Source organism: Eretmochelys imbricata, chromosome 1 (genome assembly GCF_965152235.1).
Source record: "Eretmochelys imbricata isolate rEreImb1 chromosome 1, rEreImb1.hap1, whole genome shotgun sequence".
Classification (NCBI taxonomy): Eukaryota; Metazoa; Chordata; order Testudines; family Cheloniidae; genus Eretmochelys; species Eretmochelys imbricata.
In genome coordinates, this window is record NC_135572.1 from 32,978,936 (window position 1) to 32,996,219 (window position 17,284).

A 17,284-nucleotide genomic window follows, 5' to 3' on the forward strand; every position below is an offset into this window, starting at 1 on the left:
TTGATGGAGCTGGTCAAATATTGAAAGCTTTGCTACATTTGATTAAGTTAGCTAGTAATAAACGTCTGTGTGGTGACTTACTGTGCAGCAAACTGGTATGTTCCAGAGTCACATCCTGGCTTCTCACATGGGGACTCGCAGGGTAGACAAGCCTGAACTCCCTCTGAGGGCCAAGGACTAAAGCCCCCCACCCCTGTCCTTGGCATTTCCTACTGGGTAGCTTAGACAGCTCCACGCTCATCTTGCTGGCTTTTGTGAATCTCATTCTTAGGCACCTAAGAAAGGCCTTGTAAAGGGAGCCAGGGATCCTAACTCAGGGCTGTGGATTTGACTAGGTAGCAGACTGCCTAAAAGATAGGTATAGCAATAGCGAGGCCAAGTCCTCTTTGTGGATCTGGCTCTTGAAGCTATTATGATATAAACTCTGAACGTTGTTAGCATTTTAAAACCTGTGGCACTGGCAAGCCTGTACTATCACTTCAAAGAAGTGGTAAGTCACCTTTAGCTAAGTTTAAAAATATGGACATAATTCTATAGTTGGTCTATGCATAGACCAAACCCCTGAAACTTCCAGACTACAATCTATAATTTACTTGTATTGACAGATAAATACACCTGCAGCCCTGTTTCTCTCTGCAACAGTGACATCTTCTGGACAATTAAGTTAATTTCTAGTTTTTAATACTTTAAACAGGATTATATTCAATATCCATTTAACTTGTTTGAAAAGTAGCACTTGCTATTAAAATTTAAGCTTGATGCACGTAGAGTGAGACTGCATTTTTGTTTGCTTTCATTTAATTCAGATATAGATCTGAAATCAGCTTGAAGGGTAATATGTTTGAGGAGACATCTCGTTCAACAGTCATTTAAAAGATAATTATAGTATCTTCTAATCACAAGTAATCCAAATCAGCAGATTCATGCTGTTGGATTTCTGGTGAAATTATTCAGGTAACCTTGCTGTCAGGTGTTGGTAGGGCACTTTCCTTAATGAATACTGAAGGATCTTTTGGGGAAGTTTAAAATAACACTGTCCCTAGTGCTCTCCTCCAGTTGTGCTTAAGGAAAGGATTCCAAGTGGGTAAAAATGGCATAGGGTGTCATCCACAGAGGGGAGCAGCAGATCTGCTGCTTGCTCCCTGTTTCCTCATGGAAGCTGCTCTTCTGACCTGCTGTGAGGCTGTTGCTCCATGGTTTGAGTCATGTCAGTAGATTAGAGAGGAGCCACCAGCATATATACACAGTATACTCATATCATGCTCACAGCCACCATGCACTTTCACATGCCCTCTCCCATCCCAGGCTAGTACTAGTTACTCACTGTGCTGCATTACATCTTGCTGTGCTGTGATACAATCCTACCATGTCACAATTTGAACACCATATTTCTGTCAAGTACGTGTCTGAATAAGAACTCATAGTTCACCCCAACCCAGTGACAGATGATGCCCAAAATAAAGGGTGGAGCTGCAGACAGCAATTGGCAATGCATACAAATACAGACACAGCTTGTCAAAAATATCTGGGAACCTGAGGTCAAAGAAGTGTTTTTGTGGAGAATAAAGGACATTAATGAGAAAGTGGGGAGAAAAAAAGAGCCATCTTTACCCTTCTTGAAACAAACTTTGCATGCACACCCCAGCTCTCCAGCACAGCTGAGGTTCTGGACCAATCAATTTACCACAGATATATCCCTATAAAAGAGCAGTACATGTCAATATAGTTATTCTCCTTTATATGGCAGCAAATCACTAGTTCTGAACACCGCAAACAGTAGAATTTTGAATCCAGGTCTGGATATAGGGCCAACCTTTGCAGCCATCTATCTTTTACCTGAGATGATTACTCTAAGCAGATTGAGGGAAGGTACTTAATTGGTCTGTGAGAGGGGGTGGGAGAATCAAGACGTTCCTCACTCTCTCTACTAGCTACTGCTTGGCTCTAACATGCATTGGGCTTTTGCCACAAGATGTGTTGTGTCATATATTTCAAGGCACTTTTGCCTTGGTCTGCAGCTTAGAGAACTTTATGTGACTTCCATTCTTTCCTCACCCACACTCAATGATTTTAAAAACATAATTCAGTGGGGTTTGTTACTTTTTCCTTCCTATACTACTAGCCAAAATAACATCTATCTATAAAAGACAGTGAAAGGGGGTGATGTCAGTTAAAAATTAGTATCTGATCAGTTATAATGGATACACAAGACCATTTGTTGTTTTGAAGCAGTTCCTTTAGTGATCTAACTAGTGCCAGTTACATCTTCCACTTTTAAACTATTCTGTATTGGACACAGATACAATTTTAATGGCCTCGAATAAATTTGTGGGCACTGAACTGCAAAAAACATGCTGGTTTATATAGCTCACACAAGCATATCCACATGACCAGACATAAAGACTTTTATTTAATTACAGGTTTCAGAGTAACAGCCGTGTTAGTCTGTATTCGCAAAAAGAAAAGGAGTACTTGTGGCACCTTAGAGACTAACCAATTTATTTGAGCATAAGCTTTCAAGTGAGCTGTAGCTCACGAAAGCTTATGCTCAAATAAATTGGTTAGTCTCTAAGGTGCCACAAGTACTCCTTTTCTTTTTATTTAATTGGTTGCCTTCTGTCTACAACCAGCAGAGGGCATGTCAGGACTGAGTTATGTAAATACACACAAATATAAAATTAAAAAAAGATGAGCATTTCCATCAAAAACAGTAATTTGCTGGTATTGAAGCAATCTTTGAGTTACATTTTATAACTTTAAAAAATACTTGCTCATAAAGTTTTAAAACATTACTTTTAAAACAGCCGATCCCTTATCTCTACGTAAAATGCCACGTGCAATATTTATTCTAGTCACAGCTACCTTTCTAAAAGTGGCATTTGTTCATTGTGCATATTCAAAAATATTGTGAAAATGATTCTTATGTATCCAAATGGATATTACCTTAACAACTGATGCATAATACCTTAAAGAGAGTCTAAAACTCACTACTGCATCACTAAATGAGAACAGAAAATACCAGGTGGGTCTGTGGGAATGATTTTTTTATCTCCACTACATAATGAGGGAAAGGCCTATTTCAACATAGAATCATAGAATATCAGGGTTGGAAGGGACCTCAGGAGGTCATCTAGTCCAACCCCCTGCTCAAAGCAGGACCAATCCCCAACTAAATCATCCCAGCCAGGGCTTTGTCAAGCCTGATTTTAAAAACTTCAAAGGAAGGAGATTCCACCACCTCCCTAGGTAACGCATTCCAGTGCTTCACCACCCTCCTAGTGAAAAGGTTTTTCCTATATCCAACCTAAACCTCCCCCACTGCAACTTGAGACCATTACTCCTCGTTCTGTCATCTGCTACCACTGAGAACAGTCTAGATCCATCCTCTTTGGAACCCCCTTTCAGGTAGTTGAAAGCAGCTATCAAATCCCCCCTCATTCTTCTCTTCCGCAGACTAAACAATCCCAGTTCATTAACCATGTAATTGCATGTCATGCATTTGCATGTTAGGACTGTTTATACATCAGCATATATCTGTATGGTTTTTTCCCACTATGCAAAAGACAACGAGTCAGATTCTCAGCCATTGTAAAGGGATCTGGCCCAATGTCTGTGCCGTGAATAGTGTATAGTCTAAACTGGATCAATATAAGAGTCAATATAATTTGGATAAGTAATAATTCACAATGAACTGGGCATGTAGAAATAGAGAGGTGATCAAAGCTGGAAAGCTTTGTGGAAGTAGATTCTAAAGAGGAATGTGAAGGCACAAATGAAGGATGCTGAGCATAAGAATTGGGAGGCTGTTTCAGATTTAGAGTGACACATTCCTAAGAGAGAAGCCAAGAGTGAGAGATCTCAAGGTGGAGGCTTGGTTTACACTAGGAATTTATGTTGGTATAACTATGTTGCTCAAGGGTATGGGAAAAATCCACATTCCTGAGCCACCTAGTTATACAACCTAACCCTTGGTCTAGACGGTGCTATGTCCAGAGGGCTTCTCCTATCAACATAGCTACTGCCTCTTAAGGAGGTGGAGTACTTAGTCTCCCGCCAGAGTTTCTCCTGTCAGCATAGGTAGCATTGGTGCAGGGTTGTAGGTGTATACCTGCCTGAAGAGAGAGTATAGGAGAAAATGGGAGCAGAGATGTAAATAGGGGTACGGTTGTGTAGAGCCCTGAAAATGAAAATGTGACATTTGAACTGGGCGTTCAAAAGAAAACAGTGAAAGGATTTCAGGAGGAAGATGAGGCGCTCAGAGCAGTAAGAGGAAGCTTCTGTTAGACTGAAGGGAAGAGAGTTGTGAGGTGTAGGCCACAGATCAGAAGGTTGCTGCTGCAGTAGTCAAGACAATGGATAATCAAGGCACACTGTTTAAATAATGGCTAATTACCAGTGCTCTGACTGTCATGCTTTGTTCTCCATTTCCTACTTTTCCATTTGTATAAATGGGGTCACATGCTAAAAATCTGGCCGTAATGGCCTGGTGTTAAAAAATGTGCACGCACAACAATACTCAATTACACAAACTGGGTATGTGAACATGCAAAGCTGTGCCCAATTAACTTTCCCCAGTTGATTTTGTCACACTTGTCCTCGTGTCTTGAGAAAAACTTAATCACTGTAGTATAATCAAGGGCTTTTCTACATGGTACAGCAATGCATACTGCAGGGGTGTGAATTCTAATGCACAACAATGAGCTGTGCACTAACTAAAAGTACCCTGGTGCACATTAACAGGGAACTGTAATACATGTTAATGCACACGAGGGAACTATTACTGCATGCCAGCAGGGTCTACATGGGCCTGTTAGTGCACAGCACGTTGGTGCGCTTTAGAATTCACACCCCTGTAGCATGCACTGCTGGGCCACGTAAACAAGCCCCAGCTTTTCCACCTGGTAGCTACCTTCCACTGCTTGGGAGACTGCTTTGCACTGGTGTTACATGTTTGGGATTGTTCATGACTTTAAGTGCTATGAATGTACTGTAGTAAGTATAATTTCCACAAGCTGTTTTGTAACATAAAAATATGGTTTTGGATTTAGGTTGGGGTTTTTATTCATATATTTGAAACAGCGTTAGAGCTAGATGCAATCTTCCTCATTTCAGTGACCTTTTTATAAAACACGGGAAACATTTTGAATTTATACCCCACTGGTAAGTTAAACTGCCATTTAAAAAAACAAATAAACAAAAGAAACCCCATGGAATTTTGCCCTTGGGGCAAGAAAAGAAGCAAGAACCACATGTGACATTGCTAATTGCATAATTGGAAGGCATTCAGATACCAGAACAATTGGTGTGGTATAAGAACCTAAACAAAATAAAAAACAGTTTCTGACACTGCTGAATTTGATCCTTAAGACATAATATAATTTTCCAAACTACAAATCCTATAGCCATCTTACATATTCCAAAATGAATTAGCATCAAGAACCTGAATAACTGGTTCTCATGTAAAACTGTCTTGAAATAATACTACATTTGGCAAGATATCTTCCAATAGGGAATTTCCAGTGAATTGAGTAAAGTGATATTAATCTAGTGAAAAGAAAACTCTGACAATGCCAGAGGAGAGTCAAAAAGTGGTTGCTGGTGGGTAATAGTGTGCATGACTGATAATCAAGTTTCACTTTTTAAGGGTGATCTAGCTAACTGGGAACCTTGCTGAGGGTCACCTCCAATACCACCCAAAAATAGTCACATTTTTCAAAAATAAGTACCTAAAATTAAGCTCCTAAATCCATAGTTAGGTGTCTTTAGTTAAAATTTTCAAAAGCACCTAGAGTGACTTAGGAGCACAAGTTCCAAGCTGCTGGATGAAGAGCAGTTGACTGAAACCAAAATCCTGGAAAGACTGAAATGATCAAGGGAAAAACAGGAAAGCACTTTGAAGAACTTGACAGTGACTTGAAAACAGGTTAGTTGGATCCTTCGTGCTGAGTAATTCTGGACTACATACATAGCTATTTCATTTGTAGGTTAGAAAATTTTACTATATCTTAAGGGCCAAAATATGCTTAAATATGCACTTAGGAGCCTTAATTTTGGCTCATACTTCTGAAAACTTTTGGCCACTGCCAATATCCTGGATGCCTTCCAATCAGGCTTTATACCAGGGCATAGAACAGAATTAGTGCTGGTGGCATTGATGGATCTTCTTGGCCATAGACAAAGGTCATAGGTCCATATTCACCTCTCCAATGGATTTGATATTGGCAACCATGTAATCCTGCTGTTTTCCTCAGATGTGGGGGAGTTAATGGGATTGTGCTGAGATGTCATCAATCATTCCTCTAAGTCCACATCCAGAGTTGTGATGAACACTTGCTCTGCCACCTTCAGAGTTCTCCTTGGTGGACTCCCACAAGGCTTTATCTTCCTCTCTATTCTGCCATTCAGCTATGTGAATCCACTAGGACAGAGTGTGAAACAGCATGAGCTAAAATGCCAGCAATAGCCAGATGCGCCTGCTCTACACCACTTTCACATCAGATGCAAACAGCACCATCTCCCAATTACCCACAGGCCTAAATGAGATGAAGGGCCACTGGCTGAAAAAGTATTCTGGAAAGAGTGAAGTAAGTTGGAGGGGAGAGGGCAGCAATTTAAAGAACTTGCCACTTCTATAAATTCACTTCCATTGAGGGAGTCTGCCCTCAAATTAAGATAGTCCACAGACAACAGATCAGCCACAGGCAAAAGAACAGCCAGTGCAGGTGCACAGAGCCCATGCAATTTAGACCACGGTTTTGCAGCCTCAGGGTTGTGACCCAAAATTGGGTCATTGGAATGCATCAAAGGCTTGGGACCCTGCTTGGCTCCGCTCCCCACTCCGGGTGTCACGTCCTGGTGCACGAGGTCACAGTGCCATTCAGGTTTGGCTCAGCTGCTCCTCCATTATGTTGAGCAGGGCGGCCCGCCAGGCCCAACTTGAGTGTGTGGCACTGCAGTCCCATGCACCGGGGCCATTCACACAAAGGCCATTCACACAAATTTGGGCCAGGCCAAACCTGAGTGGCGCTGTAACCCCGGAGCTGAAAAACCCAGCCAGTCCCACAAGACAAGAGCCAGGAGAGCACAGTTGGTGTCACAGTAAGCACCCGCCCTATAACACCCCACACCCTGCAGCTGTGCATAACATCTCATCTTCCATAACCCTAGTGCTGACCTCAGTACCCCCACCTCCTCCCCCCAGAATGGGCCCCTGATGTACCTCCCTACAACTGGGCAACTCTCCCTCTGGCATACCATCCATGCTGAACCCAAGCCCCTCAGATCTTCCCCCACTTCAGCCCCAGCCCCTTCTGCCCCCAACTCCCTCTCCAAAACCCCCACTTTACCCCAGGTCTCCAAATCCCCCCATCTCTGTACCCTCTGCCCTCCCATTGGCCATGTGGGTGGATGCATATTTTGGGGGGAACTATTGGCTTGTTGTCCCTCTCCTGGACCCCTCTTCCTCATATCCTTCCCCCAGACCCTCCACTACACTCCCACACCCCTCTGGCCCCCAGTTCCTTTCCCAGCCCCCCCCAAATGTCCAACTACTTCCTCACTACATCCCCAGGACCCCCAATCTCCCCACTTTAGCTCTGTCCCCCATACTCTCTGCCCCCTGTGGGCCATGGGGGGAGCTGTGTGTTTTGGAGGGAATGGCTTAGCTTGGCATCCCTCCCCCCATTGGTTGGGGGAGTATTCTCCACTTGTTCACATTTGGCTGGAGCATCTGGAATCTTAGCTGTGAGCCCCACTCTCATGCACGTTTGATGCGTAAGTAAGTGATACACTCATTAATATTTGAAGAAGGGAGCCACAAATCTGCACTGGGGCCTATCTTTCGGTTCCTCCACAACTGTGTTCACCGGGACTCACCACTGTTTTTGGACACTCAGAATTGGCCACAGTGGTCCAACCATTCTTGACCTCCATGCTTCATTTATGTAATTCTCTATGGTTAAGTGCTAAGACACAGAGCTTAAAAAAAACAGCTGCAATTTGTTCACTATGGAGCAGTCCATCCCATGAGGAACACAAGTCTCTAAGAGCACATCTCCATAGGGTCTCAGTGGCTCTCCATTTAATACCAACTCAAATTCAAGGTATTGATTGTCCCTCTTCAGAGTCCTCCATGGGACTGGCCCAAGTTACCCAAGAGACCACTTGACCCCACATAATCATGACCTCCTAGAACAGGAGCATTCACTTGGAACAATGAAACCACCACTCAGGACAGTCGGGCTGGAAACATGGGCTAGCCACTTGAGTATATACCCAGGGTCCCAGACAGCCTTGTGCAGCCTATGCTGCTATGGCTTCACTGCTGTTGTTTTTTGAGCCAGCTAGCTCAAAGCTAGCTCAGGCGTGTCTGCGGGTGCTTCAGTCACACCTCAATTACAATGCAGACATACACGGTGTTATTTACCTGCTCTCAGGGTAAGTGGCATAATTGCAGATGTTAGCAGTCCAACAGGAAGTGGTATAGGGTCAATTTTCTAATCCACCATTTTGGTTTGCCTGAGTTGTAGTTTACCTTCCATATTGTTACCTCTTCTTGGTTCCCCAGTTGGTGCCTCTTTCTGTCCCAAGTGGGAAATCTCAAGCAGGAACAGTGTGATGTGATCTATGTCAACTGCCCAGATATAAGACTCTGCATAAGGACTGTATGCACAGCACACAGCGCTGTCCACCCCAGTGGCAGCCCAGTGCCTGTTGTGTCCTAGCCAAGACTACAAGTCAAGAGAAGATCTGCTTACCTGTGGTTCCTGATCCTGTGGTGTTGTCATTCCTGATCCCTTGCGTAGTTCCTATGTGATCCTGTGTACCTGGTGTTCCCTGTGGTCCTGTCATGCTCCTGAACCTGTGTGTGGTCCTTGTTCTATAAAAACATCAGATATGGTGATGTATTGATCTCTTTGATTTATTTGTGTACCTACCTGTGTTAATTTGGGGTTCTTGGCTTCAAGCCAGTCTGTGGGGTTGACATCCGAGTGCTTTGTATTGTTATATCTTGTTTATTATGCTTGTTGGGGGTCCTGTTTAATAAATTCTTGTTCTGTTTATGCTCTATACCTGCCTCCTTAGTATTTTTAGGAATGTCAATCACCACCCAGTGACGGATACAGGAGGGGGACGGATCTGTAGTGTGGGGGTTTGTGGTTAAATCCTTAGCTCCCTGCGGAAATACCCTGTACCAGGTTAACAGTGGCAGTGGTGGAAAGGTAACAGTGAAGAGCAATAGGTCACTGAGGGAAAGTGACAAGGAGAATGTAAAGATGTACTTCAGTGAGGCATATAGAAGATGTTAGTGAGTACATGAAGGATTGGAGGGCATTCATTATGTGTTAATGTTACAGTAGCTCAGAGCTTTGTAAGGTTAGAAATAATTTAATTTGGACTCCATTTCTTTGTGTGTGAGTCTGTGAAGGAATAGTTTCATAGAGTAAATATAGCCCTGGAATACCAAAGAGAACTGAAATCTTCAAGCACATAAACCAAAAGCAGTAAAAATCTTGCTGGCACAGCAAATTTTTATATACCATTACTATGGAATATTACAAGTTTCATAGCTGAATCAGCAGAGATTTAGGATGGAAACCAAAGAAATGTGGGTCTGTGCAGAACTTGCTCACTACCATGAATGGCTTTAAAAAAAATCTACAAAAATATTGGTTAGTGAAGACAGCTAAAAAGCATGTTGTTGTGGATGTTTTAGTTATATGATGTGCCTTGATTATGATTCCAACCTTTTTATTTTGTATGGTAAAACAAATAAGAACATGCTACTAAAAAAAGAATAATTATTTGGTATGTTAACCTTTCTTCTGAATATTCTCTAAATCACTGGTTATTTGCGTACCGCTCCACTGTGAAATCACCATTTTCTTTGTTGCAAATGTTCCAGGAAGATGATAATAATAGTCGCATGATATTGTGATAAGCATTGTAGAAATGCCTATAAATAAATGTAAAAGCAACAGGTATCTTATTGCAGTACTTATTTCTATACTTTCATCAGAAGGTATTTATGTGGCAGTTAGAGAAATGTTTTCTTCCTAATGTTAACTACTACAGACACATTTGTAAATTATAGTACATGTCAAGAATAATATGTCCCTAAGTAATAAAGAACTATCAGAATTTCTCAGACATTTTTACCACTATAATGAGAATGAAACAGTTTAGTTTTAGAGTACCATTATGCATGTAAGAGTCCTTTTTTTATGAAAGAAACATCTCAAAGAATTGATTATACCTCATGGAAATCTTGCAAAAACATTCAGCTGTGTTTAGAAACAGGTCTACTTCCATATCATATTTTTCTATATTTCTCTCCTCCTAGGTTTTTCAATGAAGGACACCGTCTGCTCACTCTTCACTTAATCCCAGTTGTATGCTAGTGACATCATAGTTAGTTTCTGTTGAAATTATTAACAGATGAGCTGCAAAGAATCAGACTCATGCAATAGCACAAAAGACTATAAGAATCTTCATAAAAACAAAACTTTTTAGAAAGAATTTTACTTGGAGCAACTCTTTCAACTGTTTTTTAAATGCAATCCCTCTGAATAACAGACTGGAGTTTGCTCTCACGTATATAAGATTGACACTAGAGTAACACTGACTTCAGTGGACTCTGGTGTGTAAAAGAGCAGTACCCAACCCTGTATCTTTTAATTAAATTTGAGTTGTCTAGTAAAGAAGCTCTCCTAACAAGGACTGAACCATTGTAAGTCGTCATCTTTGATTAGCAATCCTTTTAGTCTTTTCACTTTGAAAATCATCTAGTTCTGTTTTGATGGTTACCATGAAAAATCAATTTGTTTATACCAATGCTTTAAGATTCTGGCTTTGTTTTGGAATGCTCAATCTTTGTCATCCCAATGCCTTATTTCAGAGGACACACTGTCTCATTCTTAGGCTGAGGCACAATGGAGTGTAGAATCAACCACTATCCCTGAATACTGTACATGTTTTGTGGCCAAATAGTAAACTTAGTTTCCAGGGCATTAAACACATGCATGCATTTTTAAAAAGGAAACAACTCCTTCCTTTGAAGTTTTTAAGGTCAGGCTTGACAAAGCCCTGGCTGGGATGATTTAGTTGGGGATTGGTCCTGCTTTGAGCAGGGGGTTGGACTAGATGACCTCCTGAGCTCCCTTCCAACCCTGATATTCTATGATTCTATTCTTCATTTTAATTTGTCTTAAGTTTCACATTTGGGGGCTGTGCTATCATTTTAGTCATGTGATATACTGCACGGATGTTGGTTTTGCTGTAATTAGATCATTTTGATAAATGATTTTCTGTTTGAAAAATCCTAATAGTTTGGACTTCACTCAGATTAACGAAACAGGAGATTAATTTGAATCCAACAAATGGGAAAGGATTATATAAAAAGAAAGGATATATTTGTCGTTGTGCCTCAGTGGGTCACAGCTGAGAATACCAGATTCAGGACAAATTGCTGAGAAATAGGGCAGACTCACCCCAGACTGGTGGTTATTTTATCATTAGATTATACCAAGACAATAACAAAAGCAAACGTCTGTCTCACCACACTGGTTAACAAGAAGTCAAACATGCAGTCTCCTTAGGCACTAGACTTTATGATGAGTGGTTACTGAAAACCAATTTCATCAAACAAAGAGTTCTTCTGATCTCAAGAGATCAGGCACATAGCCAGGTCAATATATAACTCAGATCTCCCCCAATAATCACGCTGCTGCCAATCCTTTAGAAACTAACATCTAAAGATTTATTAATAAAGAAAAGAAGTAGAGTTAAAATGGTTAATAGATCATCTATGCACAATAATGGCAATGTTCTTGTATCAGGTTTGTAGCAGTGATGTTAGAAATTGCTGGCTTGCAAAGTCCCTGGTAACTTCCAAAATACTGGAAGTGCCTCAGTCTATAGTCCAGGGTTTCTCAAACTTAATTGTACCATATCAGGGGGTGTACCATGACCCCCTTCTGACAACAAAAATTATTACACAACCCCAGGGTGAGGGACTGAAGCCTGAGTCCAGCTGCTCTGGGTGGCTGGGCCAAAGCCTGAGCCCCACCATCCTGGGGGTCCTGTAACCTGAGCCCCACCACCCAGGGCTGAAGCCCTTGGGCTTTGGCTTCAGCCCTGAGCGGTTAGGCTTGGGCTTCAGCTTCAGTCCTGTGTGGTGGGGCTTGGGCTTTGGCCCCGAGGACTTTGGGGTCCTGACTCACAGTTTGAGCACCTCTGCTATAGTCAATATGCTACTTTTAGTTGTAAATCCACAGTCCAGAGAATCAGAGCAGGAAAGAGACAACATGGAGATGTTTCAAGGGTCTTTTATATCCTCTGCTATGTGTTTGGAATTTTATTGTCCCAAGGAAAGCTCACAGCACGGTTTGTGGATATTTACTGGCACAAGATGGAGTCTAGGGTCACATGAGCATGTCACATGCCCTACATGACTTGCTGATTCACAGGGGCAACCATTGGCCATATCCCTACTAAGGCATCCATAAGAATACTTAACTGGGAAGAATGAGTTTCTTCTATGGCCCACAAGTGTCCTTAATGGGCAATCAAATTTGAAAAGTCCATTCACAATGTGCTGGCTAGACTGGGTGTAAAGTACCTTGTTGCTGCTACCCCAGGTAATATAGGTATATAGCCAATATAAATAACTTCAGATACAAAAATTCTCTCATCAGCCTAGAACTGGTGAAACTCCACTAGTGCTAGCAATGGCGGCAATGTTATTTTAGGCCAGGCTTTGGAGTCTTCACCACTGTCTTCTAACCTTTTTCAGAGCAGGGGTAGATGACACTTTCACCTGGGGAAAATAGACATTTCTGAATATCAAAGACTAGATTAGGTTGTAGCAGAAAGATTACTGTTAGTAGGATATGTGATTAATTCATGCCAAGTCCAGGAGAAGGTGCAATCTTTCGTAAAGACATGGTAGACTGGATGAGTTGATGCAGGGTGTTTGTTATAATTCATGATGTCACAGTACTTAGAGGCCCCCTCTCCCTTGTGCAATGCATTGTAAACACACAACAAAAAGATGGTCTTTGACCCAAAGAGTTTACAACCTAGGGGTGAAGGTGAAATATAAATAATCCTTGGCTCTTATACCGCATTTATATAGGAGATAAGCATCATTACCACCATTTTACAGATGGGGAAACTGAAGCACAGAGGGGTGAAGTGACTTGCCCAAGGTCATACAGCAGGCCACTGGCCAAGCTGAAAGTACTAACCAGATCTCCTGAGTCTTTGTCTAATGGTCTATCCATTATGCTACAATGCCTCCACATTGGGGAGGTAAGAATGAGGAGATTGGAGGCTAATGGTTTGACTAGCTGTGAACATGGAACTTGAAGTTGTTGAGGTTATGGATCAGGGTGCTAAACTGTCAGGGGAGGAAGACAGAAAGCAAAGTGCCAAAATAAGAAAGAAAGAAAGATGGGAGGGGCTGGGGAAGATAATGGAAAAGTTCTGTGTAAGTGGCCAAGCACTGGTAGCCATCCCACTCTTGCTGAAGAGCTAGCATGACTGGATCCAATAAATTTGTGGTCCCCTATCTCAAAGGCCCAAGATCCAGCATGTAAACTACAGCACACTCCTATGACATGACCAGGGGGCCCAGGTGTGGTGGTTAGTCCTAAAGGGATGGAGGAGGCTAATAGATAACATGTCCCAAACTGGTATTTATGGAAGAAATCAAGGGAGGCAATGGATAGAAGTTTCCTGTTAAAAAGGACAATGAGTGTGTGATACATGCCAGCCACAGGTGCAATAGAAGAAGATATGTCAAGTTTGGTGCCCACAATACTCTTAGCATTCAGCACTAAACCCATGAGCAGTGACCATCACACAGAAGGAAGGAATCCATGATCTTGGTGTTTGTTCCTTAAAGATGCAATTTAGATAACACTGGTGCTGGTGACAGTGTTACTGGTACTGGAGAATGTTGCTGTTTACAAACATTTAATTCAGAAATATTGTTTCTTTGTCCTAACCTTTTTGGCTACATTTGCCATGTCTGAATTCTGTCACATCTCTCTGCCTCAGCAATATGGAACCATGAGGCTATTTTATATCCTACCCTCTCTTTTGAGAAACATCTAAATTATGTGGTTAGAATATCCTTCTACCACTTAGATGACATTGTTACGTCAGGGGCATTTTTGTTTCACTTAGACCTCAAGCTGTTTTTTCCAGGCTTCTGTTATCTTAGTACTGTATGATTATGGCTCTTCTTGCTTGTTTGTACAATAACATTTTGCATAAAATAGAACTGGTTATCTGAATGCCCAAACAGGGTATGCACAGCAATGTAAACATAACTGATTACCACATCCTTCTCCTGCACAATGGAGTGAGTTGCAGGAGAAAGCCCGCTTGGTGGATGATAAGAGCTGTGCAGCTTTTACCGTACAAAACATGTATTGAAGGAGGCAGAGACCTTTGCTTTAAAAATGAAGAAACAAATCACTCACTGCAGTGTGCCTGCATGAAGTGACTTTTTCTAAGGCTCACAATTCTGTCAAATGAAAACCAATTTTCACCATAGCAGTCAACAACACTCAACTCTCTGCCTCCAGTAGCTTAAACACTAAAGTGATTGAAAGAAAATATTGCAAGAATACTTTTATAATAGGGAAATATGTATTTTCCACTCTCTTCATACTCATAAGAGATTATAAAAAGAAAAGGAGGACTTGTGGCACCTTAGAGACTAACAAATTTATTTGAGCATAAGCTTTCGTGAGCTACAGCTCCCTTCATCGGATGCACGCAGCGGAAAATACAGTGGGGAGATTTTATATACACAGAGAACATGAAACAATGGGTGTTACCAGACACACTGTAATGAGAGCGATCAGGTAAGGTGAGCTATAGTTTCACTTCCAATTTTTAAAATAAAAATAATCTTTGTGTGAAGACAACATGCACCATGGTTTAGAACTGGCATACTTGCATATCCTTAACCATCACTGTGTAAGCGTCAGCAATGGATCTGACTCAAAAGCTAACAAAAGTCAATGGAAGTCTTTCCATTGACTTCAGTGGGATCTAAAATCAGGCCTAATCTTGTAAAAGACACAGAACATGGATGCTGAAGGCCCAAAGAGCTCACAATTTGGAAGGTTTTGCTAGCATTTGAGCTGCAATATTATTTATTATAGTTATAAACTACAAATATGTTATGCACATATATTTCTCCTTGTCTTTGTTTTACAGGATGGTCAAATTCTTTTAACTTAGTGAGGTGAAGGAGGAAAGAGTCAGTGAAATGGTCAAATTACACAAGACACAATTCCCCATATTACAAGCTGAGATATAAATAAAAGATACCAAGCATAGCTCAGATGATTTTACATCATAGCATTCTGTGCTATTCTTCATAAATTCACAGCTCCTATGCTATTCTTCCTGTGGGTAAATCAACTTTTGGAGGGGGTACCAAATTAACTCTAATTCTCTTACTTAATATCTTTAGATGGTTGAACTGCTCTTTTTAAAACTGGGTTTATAATGTTTTGAATTACAGTGTATGGAGGCATTTATATCCATACATTCTATGAAAATGCTGGCATTCAAAGGGTTAAAAAGGTATGAAAAATATGAAGAATACAAACCAACCAGGATTAGAGCTCAGAAACTGAAAAACAAGTTACCCACTAGGTTACTGTCCATGGAAATGTATAGCTATTACACTATCTACAGGAAGGCTACCCTGTTGTCCCTTTAATGCATTAAAAACAATGTGAATTAAAGAAACAAACAAAAAAAGACCTAGAGTAGAAGGGGGATAGAGTTCAAAGAAAGTGCATTTCCCACATCAAAATCTATTGCACATTCATGGATACAGCCATGGAAACCAGATCTCATTTACTGCATGATTTGCTTTTTTTACTAACAAAATGAGACTATTTTTTCCACCTTTTTGTCTGTACATGTCTCCACTACTAAGATGCTATAGTGCAGCTTACATATTTTAGAACAGGAAGGGGCTAAAATACCTAGATTCCAGAATTATACTAGCCCCATGCTACAACTCTTAATTCTGCAGTAAATAGAAAAAAGGAGACAGGCTAATGACAGGATTATCCAGATACAGGGAAAACATGTTTGAGCTGGAGGGAGCCTCGGAAGCTAGGTGTTGGCCTATAGAACCAACCACTCTTCATCTTGGCCACTTAACTTCTCTAAGCCTCGGTTTCCCCATCTGTTTATTTCAGATTCCAAAAATGACAATGTGCTTATCCAATAGTCCTCGGCACCTCTAAGTCACTTTAAATGTTACATACACAAATTTAAATATAGAAAGTCGATCCAGCCTACTCAATCCCATAACAAAATCCAGACCATCTACAAATAAGAGTAGTTAAACTGAAAAGACCTGGGTTCAATTCTGACTCAGCCACAGATTTCCTGTGCAACCTTGGGAGACTCATATAATCCACCTTGGTTCCCTATCTGTATAGTGGGGATATTATTTCCTTACCCTGCTGGAGTGCTGCAAACATAAATTCACTAATGTCTGTGAGATGATCAAATACTATGATGCTGATGGCCATGTAAATAGACAGATAAACAAACGAATAATTAATTCTGCCTCACATGTTTACCCAGTCTGTAAACTGTTTTGATGTCCATGGATGAGAAGTGCTCTTTATGTTCTGACTACATTATATATTTTGTCAAACTTGAATTGCTGAGCTTTCTTTTCTGCAGTTAAATTAGAATTAGGTGGTTTTTCACCAAGTCTGGAGTTAACATTGCATGAGTTGGTCATCTGACATTTGTAACAGCATTGTTTTCCTTGGCTCGGTCTAGCAGTGGCTTTAAGCACTGAATTCAACCTGCCTTTCATCTGGAGTCATGTTTGAATTAGGTTTGCCTTATGAGTGTCAGTGTGATTATCAGACCTGCCCTTTGAATGGGAGTGTCAATTGTGTTCTGTTTGTGCAACGAAAACATTAATATTGTGACAATGGGCCTATCCCATTCTCTACATATAAATCCATAATTCTCTATATAAATCCATGGTACGCCCAGGGCCGCATTAACCCATAGGCCAATAAGGCTATAGCCCTAGGCCCTCCTATTTTTAGGCCCTACTTTAAGCCCTAATTTTTAGGCCCTCACCCTTCTATTTTCAGGCATACTGTAGGGCCTCCATTCCATATTGAAGTAATAGCTGAGAAATGGTAGTCTGTCGGTGTTACATATTGCCACTATATCAATCCATGGTACGCCCACATCTTGAATACTGCATGCAGATGTA